Source organism: Bos indicus x Bos taurus, chromosome 13, assembly GCF_003369695.1.
Source record: "Bos indicus x Bos taurus breed Angus x Brahman F1 hybrid chromosome 13, Bos_hybrid_MaternalHap_v2.0, whole genome shotgun sequence".
In the NCBI taxonomy this organism is placed as follows: domain Eukaryota; kingdom Metazoa; phylum Chordata; class Mammalia; order Artiodactyla; family Bovidae; genus Bos; species Bos indicus x Bos taurus.
In genome coordinates this window covers 49,171,926-49,193,437 of record NC_040088.1, presented here as the reverse complement: position 1 = coordinate 49,193,437, position 21,512 = coordinate 49,171,926, and the positions used below count along the sequence as shown (strand labels likewise).

At 44.5% G+C, this 21,512-nt stretch overlaps 1 long non-coding RNA gene across 1 annotated transcript; it reads left to right on the top strand.

The window, feature by feature from the left end:
• The first annotated feature begins 236 nt into the window (after positions 1–236).
• On the top strand, positions 237–21,512 carry LOC113903517. The gene is made up of 2 exons (XR_003514159.1): positions 237–467; positions 20,974–21,512. It is a non-coding gene; the product is annotated as an uncharacterized LOC113903517 (long non-coding RNA).

Sequence of the window (21,512 nt, the reverse complement as noted above, 5' to 3'; positions counted from 1 at the left end):
TTCCGATTTCACCAACTCCCCCCACCCCCTACTCCCCGCAGACCCGGGCTCCCAGGAGTGCAACGGGAACGGGAGGGGCCGAGCAGACGCGCCGCCCGCCCCCTGCTTCCCCCCGTCGGAACGGGGCAGCTGAGTCCGGCGTGGCGGGGAGGGGCTCACCCACGTGACCGGGTGACGTCGTGCGGGGGAGGGGCGGCCAGGCCAAGGGGTGGCGGGGGGTGGGTCGCAGAGATTGCGACACGCAGGTGCGTCCTGCGTTTGCGGAGGGGTTGGACCGGGATCCCACCCTGCTAGGGGAGATCGGGCAGCTCCGCCGCCTACTCCCCTCAGGACAGATGGGTTTAACCGTCCGCCTCATCCCTGGCTGGGAAGAACCAGTGAATGCGCGGGAAAGTTTGTAGCGAGCAGAGGCAGGCATTCCTCTTGCGGGGCTCCGGACCCACAGTTGTAGAGCCAGCGGTCTGCGGGTAAGGCCAGACTCTAGCCTGGATGGTTGACACCCAAACTCGTCCTGCCTTTTCTGCTCTATGTTTGGGCGAAAAGATGGAAGGATGAAAGAATTGCATTTCTGTTGTGTTTCCACCGCTTGATCATAAACCCCCTGAACACAGAAACGCTGAAGTCTTATTCGTCGTCGTCTCCTCCGCCTCCTGCAAATATTTCGACTTTAGCGTGCAGAGGGGTGCGGGTGTGGTCCTTATGACGTTTGAGTGTAACTGCTGTCCTTTGTTATTTGACAAAAACCAGGGAGAAGGAAATGGCAACCCATTCCAGTACTCTTGCCTGGAAAATCCCATGGACAGAAGAGCCTGGTAGGCTGCAGTCCATGAGGTCGCTAAGAGTCGGACACGACTCAGCAACTTCACTTTCACTTTTCACTTTCATGCATTGGAGAAGGAAATGGCAACCCACTCAGTGTTCTTGCCTGGAGAATCCCAGGGACAGGAGCCTGGTGGGCTGCCGTCTATGGGGTCTCACAGAGTCGGACATGACTGAAGCGACTTAGCAGCAGCAGCAGCAGGGCATTGTGGGACTTCCCAAGTGGTGCTAATGGTAGAGAACCCGGCTGCCAATGCAGAAGACAGAAGAGACACGGGTTCAATCCCTACGTCAGGAAGATCCCCTGGAGGAAGGCATGGCAACCCACTCCAGTATTCTTGTCTGGAGAATCCTATGGACAGAGAAACCTGGTGGGCTACTGTCCATAGTGTTGCAAAGAGTACAACACAACTTAAGCGACTTAGCACGCTTCAGGCACAGGACATTGTGGAGAATAAAGTGTGGACGAAGGGAGGTGTTAGTTCGTTGTTCCTCCCTCCTGCTGTCTTCCCTGCTTTTCTTCCTTCCACAAACATTTGATGGAGTGTCCCTGTGAACTGGGGACCAGGCAGTTGACTAGATCTGGGAAGTAAAGAAACATGACTCCCAGGCTTCAAGGTGCAGCCATTCTGCTGGGGGACTGTGCACAGGAAAACAGCCAACCAGGATTCTGGGTGACGAGTGCTATTGACAGGAATAGGGGATCCCTAAAGCTTAGCTTCTGGAGAGGGAAGGGGTCTAAGCAGATGTGGGAGGGCAGGTAGTTTACTGGGAGAAGCTCTGTGGCTGACACAGGTCCCTCTGCGGATTCCTTCCAGGTGTGTTTACCTCCTGGTCAGTTTTTAGGCCTCGGGTGAAATGTCACTTCGGTGGCACCTAAGATAAGGTTTTCTTGTTAAGTGATCTGCCGTACCTGGCACTTTTTTTTGTTTTGTTTTCATATTCATGGCAGGTCCAGTTGGGCAAAGTTCATCATCCTAATTCAACTGTAAGCTTCTTGAGGCAGAAACTGGCCTTTTATTCATAGGCAGAGTCTCCATACCCAGCCCAGTGTTCCCTAAATATTTGGTGGGCTAATGAATAATCAGACTTTCCTTAAGTTAATGAGAAACTTGTTCCTGAAGTTTCTTTTTAAAAAAAAAAAAACAACTTTAGTATTTTTATTTATTTATTTTTGGCTGCCTGGGTCTTCGTTGTTGGTCTCCAACTTTCTCTAGTTGCTGCAAGCGGGGGCTACTCACTAGTTTCAGTGTACATGCATTCTCATTGTGGTGGCTTCTCTTGTTGCAGAGCACAGACACTAGGGCGCAAGTGCTCAGCAGTTGCATATGGCGGGCTCCAGAGCGAGGACTCGTTAGTTGTGACGCACAGGCTTAGTCGCCTGGAGGCATGTGGCATCTTCCTGGACCAGGGATCGAACCCATGTCCCCTGGATTGGCAGGTGGACTCTTAACCACTAGACCACTAGGGAAGTCCCAGAGTTTCTGTTTTGGATGTGGGGACAGGCTGCAGCCGCTCCACTCCGGGTACCCCCAGGGGAACCACCAAGACGAGAGTGACTGGGGTATAGAATTTATTATTTTGTGGTCTTCTTCAGCTTGCTAATTTCAAAACTGTTTCTGCAACATCATCGTGAGGCCATCATGAAATAAGTCTGAAGAGGGTTGTTGACCCCTGGCCAACAGGTTTCTGAACTGCAAGGATTTTGGAGCCTCAACTGGTCTCGTAGGTTGTGTTCAAACCAGAAATATCTAGTAACACTTCAGAGCTGGGAGTGTGGATGGAGTGAAATGGTAACTTTGCTGCTGTTTCCCCCATCTCCTCCTGTGTCCTGGGAGGACGGGCCTTGGGGAGAGATGAACAGGATTAACTTGTCCTCATCAAGGTCAGCTCCCTTATCTTGGCCTCTTTGTTATATCCTGTGACAAATCCTTTCCTTGTTTTTTGATGATAAGGAGAGAATCAAGGATACAGATTAAAGAGTCAGGCTCTGGTGACTGGTGCTGCCTGGCTTAGACTCTACCATAAAAAGTCTGCTACTTCTTAGCTGTGTGACTTTGGAGGCCTTCCTTAGCCTCTCTGTGCTTCAGGCACTTTGTAATGAAAGATAATAGTATGTACTGTTATACTTTTAAAAATTCTTGTGTGTACAGTTGGCCTTTGAACAACGAGTTTGAACTGCGAGGGTCCACTTATATGCAGATTTTTTTCAATAAGTTCAGTATTGCATGGTCAGTGCATTGGTTGACCCTCAGATGCTGAGCCGTGGGTACAGAGGAACTGAAGACAGGCAGGGTAGACTATAAATTATATGTGGATTTTCATGGAAGGTCAACTATTGACCTTCAACATGGAAGGGTGGGGCCCCTAAACCCCTGATTGTCCGAGAGTCAACTATATTAAGAATTCTCATGATAGGCCAAAGTTTGACTTAAATGCTAATAGTTGATTAATTAAATGTTGACTATCCAACCTCTATTGGTTAACATAACTCCGTAAGTCGTGTGTCAGTAGAGCGAGTCACAGGGGACTAAGTCCTGGGAGAGGAGATTTTCTTTGCCGCTGCCTTTGGAACTCAAGGGACACCTTTTGGACCTTCATCAGTGATTGCTCTTCCCTCCAGAAGGATTCCAATTCTTTTACTTTTCATTTTTTTGAGATTTAAAATTTTTGTACTGAAGTATAGTTGATTGGCAAGCCACTCCAGTACTCTTGCCTAGAAAATCCCATGGATGGAGGAGCCTGGTGGGCTGCATTCCATGGGGTCGCTGTGAGTCGGTCGCGACTGAGCAACTTCACTTTCGAGCGATGGAGAAGGAAATGGCAACCCACTCCAGTGTTCTTGCCTGGAGGATCCCAGGGACGGCGGAGACTGGTGGGCTGCCGTCTATGGGGTCGCACAGGGTCGGGCACGACTGAAGCGACTTAGCAGCATAGTTGATTTACAATGTTATGTTAGTTTCAAGTGAAAGTGAAAATTGCTCAGTCATGTCCGACTGTTTGTGACCCCATGGACTATACAGTCTATGGAATTCTCCAGGCCAGAATACTGGAGTGGGTAGCCTTTCCCTTCTCCAGGGGATCTTCCCAACCCAGAGATCAAATGCAGTTCTCCCACATTGTAGGCAGATTCTTTACCAGTTGAGCAACAAGGGAAGTTTCAGGTCTACAGCAAAGTGATTCAGTTACATATATATACACACATATATATTGTTTTTTGGATTCTTTTCCTTTAGAAGTTATTACAAACTATTGAGTATAGTTCCCTGTGGTCTACAGCAGGATTCCAGTTCTTTACCAGCATTTACAGAGCTCTCCCACTTAGTAAATTTAGTTGTGATTCCATCTCCCTTTATTCTCAAAGAGAGAAGCAGAGTAGCTGTCTATCAAGATTCAGACATTTTGCCCACAGTCCATTTTCTGATTTAGTAGCCAAGTGCTAAGTTCCTCTGCATCAGAGTTGTGATCCAGAAGACCACACTATCTTAAACAATAGCGACCTACTTACAACAAAAAGTAAATGGGATCTTGCATTGTTTGTTGCAGCTTAATTTGACCATGAAAAAAAAAAAAAATCAGTACTGGATTCCCAGAGAAGAAACATTTTCAGGGGCTGTAGGTAAGAAGACAGTGAAAAAAATTCACATTGTTTAGAAATTGCACTTACACCAGCCAGCCTCAAAGAAGGCTGCTTCTGGAAATTCAGAGGTACTCCGAAAATGAGTGTAGAAATGGTTTCTTATCCATATATGTAATATGAACAGTTTCACTCCATCAATTATTTATTTTCTGCAAAGGACATTGACTTGGGTGGAGCTTGTTAGACTAGATGTTTGGAGTAAGTCTGTTTTCAGATGTAATCTCCAATGCATTCATGAAAGCATCGTACTTTGAAACAGGAAACAAACGACATACTTTTTCAAATGTTGTCTCTGTGCATAGATAGAATCTCAGTGCCTAGAACCTTGTGTGGCTTATGTATCATCACATCATCATCACACTGATAAAGATTAAAAGATTTTAAGAAGATGCTCTTTTTAAAAAAAATTCATTGAAGTATAGTTGATTTAACTTTTGCAGTACAGCAGTGACATATATATATATATGTACACTTTTTCATATTCTTTTCCATTATGGCTTATTATAGGAGATTGAATCTAATTCCTTGTGAAAGACAGAAGGACCTTATATGTATATATGTATCATTTCAGTCCAGTTGCCCAGTCGTGTCTGACTTTTTGCGACCCCATGGACTGCAGCACGCCAGGCCTCCCTGTCCATCACCAACTCCCAGAGCTTGCTCAAACTCATGTCCGTCGAGTCGGTGATGCCATCCAACCATCTCATCCTCTGTCGTCCCCTTCTCCTCCCTTATATATGTATCAAGGTATATATATAGAAAGGCAATGCTGAAGAATGCTCAAACTACCGCACAATTGCACTCATCTCACACGCTAGTAAAGTTATGCTCAAAATTCTCCAAGCCAGGCTTCAGCAATATGTGAACCACGAACTTCCTGATGTTCAAGCTGATTTTAGAAAAGGCAGAGGAACCAGAGATCAAATTGCCAACATCTGCTGGATCATGAAAAAAGCAAGAGAGTTCCAGAAAAACATCTATTTCTGCTTTATTGACTATGCCAAAGCCTTTGACTGTGTGGATTACCATAAACTGTGGAAAATTCTGAAAGAGATGGGAATACCAGACCACCTGATCTGCCTCTTGAGAAATTTGTATGCAGGTCAGGAAGCAACAGTTAGAACTGGCCATGGAACAACAGACTGGTTCCAAATAGGAAAAGGAGTACGTCAAGGCTGTATATTGTCACCCTGTTTATTTAACTTATATGCAGAGTACATCATGAGAAACGCTGGACTGGAAGAAACACAAGCTGGAATCAAGATTGCCGGGAGAAATATCAATAATCTCAGATGTGCAGATGACACCACCCTTATGGCAGAAAGTGAAGAGGAACTAAAAAGCCTCTTGATGAAAATGAAAGTGGAGAGTGAAAAAGTTGGCTTAAAGCTCAACATTCAGAAAACAAAGATCATGGCGCTCAGTCCCATCACTTCATGGGAAATAGATGGGAAAACAGTGGAAACAGTGGCAGACTTTATTTTTCTGGGCTCCAAAATCACTGCAGATGGTGACTGCAGCCATGAAATTAAAAGACACTTACTTCTTGGAAGGAAAGTCGTGATCAACCTTGATAGCATATTCAAAGGCAGAGACATTACTTTGCCAACAAAGGTTCGTCTAGTCAAGGCTATGGTTTTTCCTGTGGTCATGTATGGATGTGAGAGTTGGACTGTGAAGAAGGCTGAGCGCCGAAGAATTGATGCTTTTGAAGTGTGGTGTTGGAGAAGACTCTTGAGAGTCCCTTGGACTGCAAGGAGATCCAACCAGTCCATTCTGAAGGAGATCAGCCCTGGGATTTCTTTGGAAGGAATGATGCTAAAGCTGAAACTCCAGTACTTTGGCCACCTCATGCGAAGAGTTGACTCATTGGAAAAGACTCTGATGCTGGGAGGGATTGGGGGCAGGAGGAGAAGGGGACGACAGAGGATGAGATGGCTGGATGGCATCACTGACTTGATGGACGTGAGTCTGAGTGAACTCCGGGAGTTGGTGATGGACAGGGAGGCCTGGCGTGCTGCGATTCATGGAGTCGCAAGGAGTAGGACACGACTGAGCCACTGATCTGATCTGATCTGATGCTTTTCATATTCTTTCCTGTTATCATTTACCACAGCAGATTGAATATAGTTCCCCGTGCTATACAGGGCCTTGTTTTTTATCCATTCTCTCTAAATTGATACAGTACTTGGCATCTGCTAATCCCAACCCCCAATCTTTCCCTCCCCGACACCCACTCCCCTCTGGCAACTACAAGTCTGTTCTCTATGCCTATGATTATGTTTCTGTTTTGTAGATAGATTCATTTGTACTGTATTTTAGATTCACATATAAGTGATATCATATGGTATTTGTCTTTCTACTAAGAAGATGCTCTTAAAGCAGCATTCAGTTTTAGTCGTGGAGTACCTCTTGGGTACCATCTCAGTGCCTTTGGGCATCTCTTGTCCTTTATTATGGCTACTGATGCAGGCTGTGAGCAGCTTCCTGTGGGGGCAACCTAACAGGCCCTTGCCTCTTACCCATACCTTACTTCTCTGCTAAAGCTTCTAGAGTCTGTCCTGAAGTGTCTCTGAGCCACATGAGGCTCAGAATTGATTAAGCCAGAAATTCAGGGGACTAAGTTTGTGGTGGAGGGGTGGGGGCGCAAATCTTTGAACATTAGAGCATAAGCACTTACGGATAAATGCATTCCTTTTTTCCCCAGCTGCTGAGAGGGCCGTTGGATGGTGGCCCTCAGCTGTTAGCCTCTGGGGTTTGCCTCAGCTAAAGAAATCTGCCTGAGGATCTGAATTTCACACCTCCTTCTAGGGACAACCTGCCTTGAGTGGGCCTCTTACCCTAACTTGGGACAACTCTAAAAGGCTGCCCCATGTCAGAGCTCCACGTGGGTTGGCTGCTGACTGGACCGCATCTCCACTTCTCTCTCTAATCTTGCTTCCCCCTCTCCCATCTAAAGTATCGATCCCAAGAGTAGTCCTTAATCAACTACTTCCCTGGGAACATGACCTACAACAGCCCGTAAAACTGGGGTCATGACCAGATGAGATCATTTGTATTTGTAGACTGGTGAGGTCAATGAATGAAAAACTTGGGCTATAAAAAGTACTTCATCTTATTAATACCATAGTATTATAAACCTCTTGTTAGTTGTCAATTGACTTTTTCTTTTTAGCCGTCAATGGATTTTGATTAAAATATACATATAAGGAGCAAAGGGAACTCTTTTTGACAATTCCTAAATACTTTCAGTCTGGGCACATCTGAATTCAAATGCCAGATTTCCAACCCTGGTTTCAATTCTCAGTTTGGATTTTAGCCATTTCATAAAAAACAGAATGCATTTTCGCAGAGCTAAGTTAATGCAAACGTTCCTTAGAGTTCTGATACTGATAAAGTCAGAAACTTTAGGACATTTGTGGATTCATATATTCGCATCTGAAATCCCAAAGTTTTGTGCCTGCTTTGCATGCATGGCTTGTATGTCAGCTCGATCAGTTCTTGAAACTGAACCATGCCAATAAGGCAGATGTACAATAAGGCAGATACATGCCAAGACTTGTATACGGTGGACAGTTGCAGAAACTTAAAAGCATTCAGTTTTTATCAAACTCTATAAATATTTTCTTGATTTCTGACTCCATATTCACCCAATAGCAGCTCCATGAACTCTGTCGAGGTTTGAGGGGACTCAGGGCTGATCAGAAAAGGTAGAATTGGTGTCCCCACCTGCCGTCTGTTTGCACACGTGTCCACTTAGGTCTGAATGCCTGGACAAATCAGCAGGGCATGTTTTTCTTTTTCATCCCTTCAAGTTCAGCTCTCATCTCATCAGAAAGAAACGTCTCATCCCGTCTTGGATCCTTTGGGAAAAGAACAAAGTAGCTCCTCCAAATTCATTTAAAAAATTTTTTAAATTTATTTATTTATGGCTGTGCTGGGTCCTCCTTGCTGCACCGGCTTTTCTCTAGTTGCAGCGAACAGGGGCTACTGTCTAGGTGCCGTGCTCCGGCTTCTCATTGCAGTGGCTTCTCTTGTTCTGGAGCACAGATTCTAGGGTGATCGGGCTTCTGTAATTGTGGCACGCAGGCTCTAGTGCACTGGCCCAGTAGCTGTGGCACGCAGGCTTAGTTACTCTGTGGCATGTGGGAGCTTTCTGGACCAGGGATCCAACCCACGCCTCCTGCATTGGCAGGTGGATTCTTTTTACCGCTGAACACCAGGGAAGCCCCTCCAAGTTCTTTCATGACCAAGTTATTGAGCTAAGTGGTTCAGAAAACTTCTCCAACAAGTTTGTAAACTCAGCAGTGATTATGTGTGTGCTCAGTTGTGTACAACTCTTTGTGACCCCATGGACTGTAGCCCGCCAAGCTCCTCTGTCCATGGGATTGGATTCCCCAGGTAAGAATACTGGAGTGGGTTGCCATTTCCTTCTCTAGGAATCAAACCTGAGTCTCATCAGTGCACACAAGAGGACTGCTGACAGGTGTCATGAGCCTGAATGGCCTCGTCCCTGGGCCAGTTCAGAGGAGGATGCCTTGGACGTTGGGCACGTCTCTTCTTTGGACTTGAGTAAAGAACTGAGAACTTTCCCTCTTTTCAGATGCTCCCTCTGCGGTAAGTGATCCAGCTTTTCCACTTGATGTCAAGCTTCTCAGATCTTTTACTGGAAGGAGCATGAGGGCTGAGTCATCTGTGGATACTGACATTGCCCCTGGGCCTAGTGGCCCCCACCTTCCTGCCATTCCCAGCTCTGCTCTTCCTGGTTTGCATGATTCTATCAGTTCTAAACATCTCTGGTTAGGAGGACTGTAAGAGCAAACCCCATCATGCTCCCCAGCTTTGAAGGCTCTGACATGTGTGCCATTCTTCTGCCATCGTGGGGGCTGCAGAGGTGGGTGGACCAGGCAGAAGAGACCAGAACAGAGTAGTCCAGGGGAGTGATTTAGCCCAGGTCCTGTCAGAGCCTGAGTCAGAGCTCACTGCTGCTGGGCCCTGTGCTTCCTCAATTAGATTAGCCTGTCTCCCTCACAATTGATTTAGCCTGTGCCTGGGGAGGTGATCTCTGGGAATATTGAACCCAGCCCTCATCTGTGTGTGTTTGGATGCCAACATCCTTGCATTAGTACTTTTCCTCTTTCTTTCGAGCACATTTGCCCTTTCCCTTTGACTATACCATTGAAAAGGCTGCTGTTGAAAATAATAGTAAACTTCTGCAGTACAGTTAAGTCTCCTACATACGAATGAGTTCCATTCTGAGAGTGCGATCATAAGTTCAATTTGTTCGTAAGTCTAACAGTGTTTGCCATGTTTCTTCTTCAAGCTTTCATAAAAGCTTTCAGCTCTCTTGAACCATCACTAAGCTGAACAGGACTCAACACTGATGCTGATCCTGCATCTACACACTGAGATGGTTTTCCATCTCCTCCATCCACTTTTCCCTGCTTCTGTGATATTATTGTCGACATCATTGGCACAGCAGACGTCGTCTGTTCCACTGTCTTGTCCTTATTCTTTAGAATCCTGCCGATGGTTGAAGGATTCATGTTACAAGAACGAGCTACGCCTACCAGCGTTTCGCCCCTCGGCACTCTCTCAATTATGTTCACTTTTGTTTCCATCATTGTCACTTGGCACTTCTTAGCAGTACCAGCTACATCACTGCTGCTTTTAGGCTTGCTTCCAGACATCTTGGGCTTGAAATAAAGACCCTGCACTACTGTACTCTGTACAGTAAAGTACATAAAAGCACAACCACTCGTAGAGGATGCACACATGTGACAATGTATGCCAGACACGTGAATGAACTTATGTTTGGACATACTAACACGTGGTAATCCCTCTGTCCGTGGGATTTCCCAACAAGAATACTGGAGTGGGCTGCCATTTCCCGCTCCAAACAATGACAATAGATACGAATATTTGGAGGGATTTCTGAAGGGGAAGTGTATTAAAATAGGCTTTATAACCACTATCAGACTTTTATATTTGATTTCCGACTGAGTTTTAGTCTGAGAATTTATCTATCAGGGACTTCCTTGGAAGTCCAATGGTTAAGACGCCACACTTCTAATGCAGGGGGCATGGGTTTGATCCCCAGCTGGGAAACTAAGATCCAGTATGGCACGTAGCACAGCCAAAAAGGAAAATAAGAAAGAGAAGAATTTACCCATCTGTATATGCCTATAGTTAACGAAACTAATAATAGCAACTTTGTAATTATGTATAGTGCTTTACAGTTCACATCTAAAGTAAATGTCAGTCCTCTGGAAAACTGTCCCAAATCTCCAGTACTCTAGTATGTATTGAAAAAAACATGCAGATAAGTGAACCTGCACAGTTCAAACCTGTGTTGCTTTAACGTCAACTGTAACTTATACGCCTGACTCCTTAGCAGACGGACTTCTCCAAGGGGGAACTTGGTTTTTTCATTTGCAGGCTTTTGTGATTTGACTCATGATAAATAAATGAGATAAATGAATGAATGGAAGAATGAATGATATTCCTATATTAAGCATTTGATAAATACTTGATTATGATAGAATGCTGCTGCTAAGTCGATTCAGTCATGTCTGACCCTGTGGGACCCCATAGACAGCAGCCCACCAGCCTCCTCTGTCCCTGGGATTCTCCAGGCAAGAATACTGGAGTGGGTTGCCATTTCCTTCTCCTATGATAGGATAAAGAAGAATAAAAGCAGATAAATCTTGCTAATAGCTGTGGAAAAAATATTTGTGGGAGAAAGTTTGGAGTTGTAGATAAAACTAAATCTCTAAATTTTCCTGAGTACCTTTATCCCTAGGATAGATAATGAGGTGTCAGAGGCATTAATCTGGGCCAGCCCTTCTGCAGTGTTGTGAAATTGATTTAATTCTGTCCCATCTTTCCTTAAGACTTAGAAAGTATTCCAGGATTTGAAAAAATATAGAACAAATAGCTGCCATGTAATTTGTAGAGTATCAGCTTCTTTGCGTATTTTCTCCTTCATGCTTAAATGTTACTCTCTGAGTTATGCACTATAATAATAGATCCAACCAAAAAAGTGTTTCTGGGACTAATGCATAAAATATGTGCATGCAATTTGAAGACTGAAAAATGGTTCATTCTTGGGGGGAAAAGGATTCATAAGAAAGTTACTGCCATTCTGGGGAAACAGAATGTGATTCTTTACAAGGTTAGCTGATTTTAAATACTGGTTTCCAAACTGCTCAATAAAATATGAATACTTATTATGGCAATTTGTATCACACACTACACATCCTATTTTGGGGGTGATATGTGCCTTCTTGAAGAAATTTACACTAACTAGGTAATGTCAAACATTATAAAGTGTGTGGAAATTGAGTCTGAAGTTCTTCTTCCTTATTGGTCTCCCAACTAGACTTCAACCTCTAGGAAAAGGCTAAAACTATAAACAGTATTTAGTATCCATGGTAACATGCCTAAGAAGGTAATTTTTTTTTTCTTTACATTTTTAAATTTCAGAGTTTAATAGCATATTATATGCATTGCCTCAGGCCCACAGTTCCTCCAGTTGGTCATTAAATATCAGGGAATACCGTCTCTACCAGTCATTATTGCTAAAATAAAATACCACTTACAAGCCCTGGCGAACAAAAGATCCACAGTGGCAGTGGCAGGCACACCTTGACTATCTAGTGAGTTGGCATAGAAAGCAAGAACCCTCAGAGTACCCGGCCCAGAAGCCTAGCCGTGTCCTGAGAGCAATGTTCACTGGGAAATCTTTTCAGTTGCAGTTAATTAGACTCAAGAAACACCTCTGTCCTTCAGGCGCATCCACCAGAAGAAAGGTCCTGAGTTCATGTTCTCATCTGGTCACTGACAACAGGAGCAAAGCATTCTGGGTATATCCAACCAATGTACATTAATTCCATCTGACTATGGAGAACTACTTTCTGATGAATCAATTAGGTAGTGAGGATTTTGTACTATTTGTTTTTTGTTTTTTTTAGGAAAACTCATATTTACAACAAACCAGATGATTGAGAAGGTATAAAGGCAGAATTTACATAACAGAATCTGTCTGATGTGAGTTCTACACAGGCTGAGTGGTGACAGTATTTTCAAGTAATCCAGAAAATCCAGTCCAAATTGAAACCAAAACTCTTTTCTGAATCACGGAGACTCCCTTTTTCCTTGGCCCCTGAACACCTGGGTGACTGACTCCAGACAGGTGCCCCTCTTACAGTTTGGGTTTGCCTGCAGAGGCAGTCTCTGTAAGCCCGTCCCCAGATGCCTTATGCAAACAAAAGGAAAAATATGTGCTGAAAACTAGAGCTAATCTAGGAAGTTCCAAATTTAGATCAGATTATTTTCTTCCAAGAGTTTGTTTGTAAATCAGTTTTTGGAACCTGGGGCAAACATTTTCCCATACATGTGGCTGTGTAAATGTCACCCTCATGGAAATGAACAAGTACACAGGAGCAAGAACATCTTTTATCAGCTGTGTTTCTTTCACTCTTTTTCAGCTACATTATGGATTAAGTGGGCCGTTTTTCTAGGCTGGTCTGGGAGCTGGACCACCATGTGCGATAGTTTGTATGGGAAATTAGTTGAACTCAAAAATCTAGCTGGGAGGAACTCTCCTCCTGCTGCCAAAACTTCACAGGGAACAGGAATTCTCTCTGGTGGTTCTGATAACACTACCCACAAGCAAGAAGGGGCAGCTCTTTCGGTGTAAGGGATATTCATAAATTTGGTGTTTGTACTTTGGGGACTGCCAGTACTTAATTTAGAAAGCATTACAAGTGTAATTGGCTGAAGTTGAACTTCACAGAGTTTAGACCAGGAAGTTGAATTAAAAAACATAAACAATAAAGCAAAATATAGAACCAAGATTTGAACAGAGATAGACCCTGGAAGGAAGAACTTCATAGCAAGGCTGTGAGCAAGACCAGTGTTCCAGGGCCAAACAAGGCAATGCACTCATTTCTTTAGTAGAAAAAGAGAAATTCAAGAGGCCCCAAACCATGGATTGTGATACAGTCCACACAAACTCCCTGCTTTTCTTTGGTCCCTGTCTATGCTGCCTTTAAAAGTTAAGAAGTTCTGAGTAGTCTAAGCTGTCTTGAAATCATGTGACCATCCCACTCCCCATCTGTGATCCACACCCCAGCAACTTGCCCTACCCGCAAAAGCTGTGCACAGCAAAAGCTCTCCTTCTAGACATTCCCCAGTTGGTTTTGATTCCAAATGGCAAGAGTGATAGAAAATTTTTTTTCAGCCAGAACATGTGTAAATATATATAAATATATATATGTTCGTTCTTTTCTTTATATTCTCCATTATGGTTTATCATGGCCTAGTCACTTCAGTTGTGTCTGACTCTTTGCAACCCTATGGACCATAGCCTGCCAGGCTCCTCTGTCCTGGATTCTCCAGGCCAGAATACTGGAGTGGGTTGCCAGGCTCTTCTCCAGGGGATCTTCCTGGCTCAAGGATCAAACCCATATCTCTTATGTCTCTTGCCTTGGCAGGCAGGTTCTTTACCCCTAGTGCTACCTGGGAAGCCCCATGCTTTATCATAGGATGTTGAATATAGTTCCCTGTGCTATACAGAAGACTTTATGGTTTATCCATCCTATGTATGTAAAAGCTTATATCTGCTAACCCCCACCTCCCACTCCATCCATCCCCCAACCCCTTACTCCTTGCCCACACTAGTCTGTTCTCTATGTCTGTAATTCTGTTTCATAGGTACATTGATTTGTGTCATAGTTCAGAGTCCACATACAAGTGATATGATATTTGTCTTTCTCTTTCTGACTTACTTCACTTAGTAAGAGAATATTTAGTTGCACCCATGTTGCTGAAATGGCATTATTTCATTCTTTTTTATGATTGGGTAGTATTCCACTGTGTATGTGTACCACATTTTCTTTATCCATTCATCTGTCTGTGGACATTAGCTTGTTTCAGCTATTGTGAATGGTGCTGTTATGAACACAGGGGTGCATGGATCTTTTTGAATTATAGTTTTGTCTGAATATATGCCCAGGAATGGGATTGCTGGATCACATGGTAACTCTAGGTTTAGTTTTCTGAGGAACCTCCATACTGTTCTCCATAGTGGCTGCAGCAACTTATATTCCCACCAACAGTGTAGGAGAGTTCCCTTTCCTCTACACCCTCTCCAGCATTTGTTATTTGTGGCCTTTTTAATGATGGTCATTCTGACTGATATGAGGTTATATCTCATTATAGCTTTTTTTTTTTTTTTTTTTTTAGGCAAGGAAAATGACTTTATTCAGAGAGTTGGCTGATCAAGAAAATGTCTACTCATGTCTCAAAATGACCAATTTATCAGGGTCTGGAAGCCAGGTTTTTTTATAGATCACAGATGGGAGGAGGTGAGGAAACAAAATAAAAAGGCCATTAATGTTTCAAATCTCTCCTAAATGGCAAGCTTCAGGCTGGGTGAAGAGTTAATTTCTTCCTTCCTGCCATCTGCATCTCTCTAGTAATTAGCAATGCCTAGAGAATCCCAAGGACAGAGGAACCTCGTGGGCTACACTCCATGGGGTCACAAAGAGACATGACTGAGTGACTAACACACACACTAGCAATGTTGAGCTCAAAGCTATTTGGAAATCACTTCTCAGGGTTAGTTAATGAAAGGCCCACGTAATATGCTGTTTCCACAGCACCAACATACAAAAGTGTGTGTGAGCCTGCTAGGCTCCTCTGTCCATGGAATTTTACAGGCAAGAATACTGGAACAGGTTGCCATTTCCTACTCCAGGGAAGCTTCCCAATCCAGGGATCGAATGCATTTCTATTGCATCTCTTGCATTGGCAGACGGATTCCTTACCACTGAGCCAGCTGGGAAGCCCAACATACAAAAGTGGCTGTATGCACAGCTGCTGTTGGAAGAGAAAGGGAAATGGCAATCTAATGGTTTGGGTAGATTGAAAGCATAAGGTAAATTTACATCAATGATAGGAGATTTTTCCACTCCTTTGGACCTGAAATTTTAAGCATCTGTGGAGCTGGTTCCTGTCTCATTTTTCAGCTTAGTGCTTTCAAATATGTTAATTTCAGACAAATGCTTCTTGCTACTTAGTTCAAATAATACCTTCTTGGATGAACCAAGGGCAGAGGAACGGGAGAGTCAATTTAAAAAATAAGATACATTCCAAACTAATGAGATTATTGCAAGTCTGACTTGGTGGGAAACCCTAGCCTCTGGCCGTCTGCCACTGCAGCAGTGCACTGTGGCACAGCGGCTTCCCAGCTTCATGATGTTTGGAAAGTGTGGTTTGTACAAAACAAATCATCAAAATATATCAGTCTCGTCAATGTTCCACCTAGAGAATTAATGGTCAGAGGAAAACCGACCACCTTTGTCATCCTCATCAGAAGGGTTTCCTTTCTCAGTTGGTGGTTTTATGCTCTCGGTCATTTCAAAATGAAATTTTAATCAGGATTGACATATATACACATAGTATGATACTATCCCGGAGAAGGTGATGGCACCCCACTCCAGTACTCTTGCCTGGAAAATCCCATGGGCAGAGGAGCCCGGTAGGCCACAGTCCATGGGGTCACTAAGAGTCGGGACACGACTGAGCAACTTCACTTTCACTTTTCACTTTCATGCATTGGAGAAGGAAATGGCAACCCACTCCAGTATTCTTGCCTGGAGAATCCCAGGGACGGGGGAGCCTCATGGGCTGCCATCTATGGGGTCCCATAGAGTTGGACACGACTGAAGCGACTTAGCAGCAGCAGCATGATTCTATCCATAGTATCATAGTATATACATATTCATCAATTCAGTTCAGTTGCTCAGTCATGTCCGACTCTTTGCAACCCCATGGATTGCTGCACGCCAGGCCTCCCTGTCTATCACCAACTCCCGGAGTTTACTCAAACTCATGTCCGTTGAGTCTGATGCCATCCAACCATCTCATCTTCTGTCATCCCCTTCTCCTCCTGCCTTCAATTTTTCCTAGCATCAGGGTCTTTTTAAATGAGTTAGTTCTTCGCATCAGGTGGCCAAAGTATTGGAGTTTCAGATACAACATCAGTCTTTCCAGTGAATATTCAGCACTGGTTTCCTTTAGGATGGACTTGTTGGATCTTCTCCAACACCACAGTTTATATTGATCCTGTGATACAGTACGTATTGATACTATGTATAAAATATATAACAAATGAGAACCTACTGTATAGCACAGGGAACTCTACTCAATCCTCTGTGGTGACCTAAATGGGAAGGAAATCCAAAAACGAGTGGGTCTATGTATACATATGGCTGACTCACCTTGCTATATAGCAGAAGCTAACACAACATTGTAAAACAATTATACTCCAATAAAAACTTTTAAAAAAAACTGAGGTAGGCAAAAGGGATTGTATATGATATCCTGTCCGTTCTACCTAAACTTTGTGTTTGTTAATGTATGTTATGAGGTAAATTTTTAAAATCCTCACTGATCATCACAGATAGGCTGGAAGAAGGTCTTCCTGAATCACCAGTGCCTGGATGATGAAACCAGTTGGACACACATGAAGTCTGATTGTTTTAAGTAGTTCCACTTGACTATTTATTAGACTTCCATAAGCAACAGTGATTGAGGAAGTTGTGTCAACAAAATCACGTGGTTGGTCTTGACTCATCCATCCTTTGCTCTACTCCACTTGTGTTCTTGAATGTGCCTGGGTTGCATTCTCTGCCTCATAATCACAGATCATCCAGTGGTGGAAATGAGGTAGGGGCCTTCCCTGGTGGTTAAGACTCCACTTTCCAATGCAGGGGCCACAGGCTTGACCCCTGATTGAGGAACAGCCCATGTGTAGGAAAAAAAAAAACAAGAGTTGGAAAGGGAGGAGGGACCGTCTAGGTCAAGGATTGGCAAACTTTTCGGTAAAGGGCCAAAGGATAACTATTTCCAGCTTTGCAGGCCATATGGTCTGTGTCACAGCTACTCAGCAAGAGCCACGTGGCCTGAAAGCAGCCACAGATAATACAGAAACAGAGGAGAATGGCTGTGTTCCAACAAAACTTTATTTACAAAAACAGGCAACAAGCAGAATTTGGCTGGTGGATATTAGTTTGTTAACCTCCAATCTAGTCCAGCTTCCTCACTCTACAGATAAGGAAAAAGAAACCTGGGAAGACTGGGAATTTCCTAGAGTCACTAGATAGTTCAAAGTGAAGCCAGATCCCAAATCTAGAAATTAAGTCTAGAATCCAGCTCTATTTTCACCATGCTGTGTCAGTCTGTCTTATTTCATGAAGCTGCTCCTGCCGTGTAGATGACATAGGTTTGAATCAGAAAGTGGTATTTGAGGAAATTATGCTCTGGTAACATCAATTAATTAATAGAAATTACTTTGAAGGAGAGATTTTATAGGAGAGTGTCACTAATTATTGACACCACTCTCAATGCCTTTGTTATGTTTCAAGGTGGCATTAAAGGAGTGAAAAACTGAAAGATTGTTATTATGTCACAGGGTCTTGTTTTAACGAGGTTTTTTTCACTAGAGTTGATTTGAATAAGGCTAGAGAACTCGAGGTTCCCATTCACCAATGAGCAATCAGCCTCCAAAGCAGAAGCTCTTAGTGTGGAATTCATGGGGTTGATGAATCTCTGAAATTCATGCACAATTCTGTGCATGTACATTTCTTCTCAGGACAGGGTGCACTGTTTTCTTCAGATCCCCAAAGGCAGGGGTCCCCAACCTCCAGGATCTAATGCCTGATGATCTGAGGTGGAGCTGATGTAATAATAATCAAAATAAAGTGCACAATAAATGTAAAGCATTTGAACCATCCCAGAACCACCATGCCTCCTCGTCTATGGAAATACTGTCTTCCATGAAACTGCTCCCTGGTGCCAAAAAGGTTGGGGACCACTGCCCATAGGGATTTGTGACCTCCACTCCAAGTTACAGGATTCTAGATGGTGAAAGATCTTTGTCCAACCATCCTGCCTAAAGAAAAAGAAGTTCCAACCAACCAAGTTCCTTTCTTCACATGTGACCTCAGTGGCTGGCTCTCTGGAGGGGAATTATCTGGCCACCAAAAGAGTTCTAGACGGGGAGAGAAAAGCAGTCAGTTGACACAGGTGGATACACAATATAATTAGAGAGATGAATTAAGCATCACAGGTTCCAGGAGCAGTGATGCTCAAAGTTAGCAGACAGTAGCACAGTCTGCTATCAGAATAAGACCTCCACCTGTGACTGACACTCAGAAGGCAAAATTTTGAGCCCTCAGCAGCTGGTGTGCGGGCTCCACTTCCGGCAACATGGTGGAGTGAATGGACTCAGCCATTCCTCCTGGTGCAAACACAATGAAATCCTGGATGGAATGGAATTAAAAAAAAAATGCTGTTTAATGCAAGCTGAATTTAAACAACAACAACGGAAGTGGAAACTCTCACATGTCAGGAGCATAGTGAACTCAAATGAGAATGGTCTGTCTGAGCTGAAGCCACATGGCCCAAGAGGCTAAAAGATAGACTTAAAAAAAAATTGATTTATTTTGTTTTTGGCTACCCTGCGTCTTCACAGCTACGCCAGCTTTCTCTAGGTGCCGTGAGCAAGGGCTACTCTCCGTTGCAGTGTGCGGGCTTCTCATTGTGATGACTTCTCTTGTTGTAGAGCACAGGCTCTCGGCATGCAGGCTTCAGCAAACAGGCTTAGTTGCTCTGGCATGTAGGATCTTCCCCAATCAGGGATCGAACCTGTGTCCCTGCACTGGCAGGCAGATTCTTAACCACTAGGCCACCAGGGAAGCCCTTTAAAGCTAGACTTATAATTCCCATGCATGGATAAAAAATGTAGCCTTGAGTCAATGCCAGAGGAGGAGGTAGAAGTGAGGTTTCAGCTGAAAGCCAGGACTCTTGAAGGGCTACTGGTTTATGAGAAAGGGTCCAGGAAACTTACAAAGGCCCAGATAGGTATTAAGAAAGCTTTCTGCCCAGCCCTGAGCCCCAAGTAGGAAAAAAAAAAGTCTATTGTGAATAAAAGTCAATCCTGAACTTCATGTTCGAGGGTGGAATATGAGTTTACATGACACGCATAGATTGCAAATCTCTGGCAGAGGAGAAAATGGTACAATGGCTACCCAGTGGCTGCCTGCATAGAACCAGGGCATAAACCATGGCCCATGAGCCACAGCCTCCCAGAGGATGATACTGTTCACTGATGATGAGGCTGTACACACATCTGAAGATACACACAAACTGAACCACCACGGAAGAAACAAAACTCAAAGGTGATTGGACAATCTGGAAGAGATTATAATATTTTTTTAAACCTCACAGGTGTTTATTTTATTTCATCTTATTTTTTTAATCTATTGGCTGCACTGCACAGCAGGTGGGATCTTAATACCCTGACCAGGATCAAACCCATACCCCCTGCATTGGCAGCATAGAGTCTTAACCACTGGACCACCAGGGAAATCCCTGGAAGAGATTATAAAATAAACATTTTAAAGATATAAAATAAGGGTTTGAAACCATTAGGGAAGAAATGAGCAACAGCAACAAAGGTCTGAAAGAAAACCAATTACAGATGACAGAAATGAGAATCATAACGTGAAAAACCTGTGACCAACCGTTTTTATTTAGCTGAGGCAGAAGGCAGATCTGAGGGAAGAGCTCTGAACACTGCACAGAAAGTTAGAGGTGTTGAAGGCTGTTTTGAGCAAGTCCATGGAAGCCCAGGGCAGCCAGGCTATGACAGCAGGAGCAACCATAAAACCAGCTAGTAGCTCCTTCCCTCTGCACAGCCCGCACCGCACCCCCCCCACACCTGCCGCCAGGGCTGGGGGTCCTGCAGAACCTGCTCAAAATTGCTTCAGGAGGGAAGGCAGCCTGTGCCTGAGTGTCTGGGGAGCTCTTGGTAAGCAAAGCTTGAGGAAAGGTGGGTGGGGGCATCTTCCTGACAGGCCTGATGTACCTGCCATCACCTGTCCCCTAGAGGTCTTCCTGTCTGGAGATTAGCTCCTCCCTGGAAAGGACGAGGGAACTGTCCAGCTTTCTTACGGTTCCTTACCAGACTTGTGATCCTTCTCCAGCTGAGGAGAGCCTCCCTGGGGTCTTTCCAGGTTTGTGGGTGGTTTTCTAAAAGCCATACTGCTCAGTGCAAGGGCCTGACTCCGGGGCGGGTGCAGCGGGGAATATTCACCAGGCCTGGGTAGATCTCATTAGAGCCCTGGGGACTGGCAGCTGTCTCCCCTGAGTGGGCCACCCAAGAGGATAAACTCAAGCTCCTGAGAGCCTCCCTCTGTGGGATCCCTGGGCCAACAGTCAGCCCCTGACCTAGCGCTGGCCTGGCCCCTCCACCCAGAGCTCCAACCCCTCCTGCTTCGGCCCTCAGATAACCACACTGTCCTGCCCGCCTCTCCCAGGCCTGGGACCACCAGTGCTTTGTCCCAGCCCCCCAGCCCAGGCCTGGTCACACGCTGAGGATGACCTTTTCACAGCCAAGCAGGGTCTTTCCAGAAATTGACATCTCCCTTTGCTTCTATTTGCAGGAAGCCATTCTTTTTCTGAGAATCTGCCATCAAGAACAGCACTAAGGGAAACACACTTCTCCCAGGGGTCCTGGAACAACTTCATTAGGAAGCTGGAGGTGAATTTTCACAGGCGCGTCACGTGGGAGACCCCCAGAGAGCTGGACCAATGAGCATGTGGCAGTGATTTGGGTCACACACGCTAATGGCCCAAGAAAATAACACCATTAGTGCCGTAATGGAGCAGCAGCATCTCTGTCCCCAGGACACCCACTGACTGGAGAGGGACCGGGCCACCGGGTGATGTTAAGATGCCCTCTGCTCCTTTCCTGTTCAACATGTACTGATTCCAAAGTGAATCAGCAATTTGAACCCATGAGGACCTTTGTTATCTGAAACTACACGTGCCATCTAACTGCTTAGACAAAGAAAATGACTTAATCAAATCACTCTGATTTCCATAAGCAGGGTATCCCCAACCCCCAGGATCAAATGCCTGATGATCTGAAGTGGAGCTGATATAATAATAATAATGGAAATAAAGTGCGCAACAAATGTAA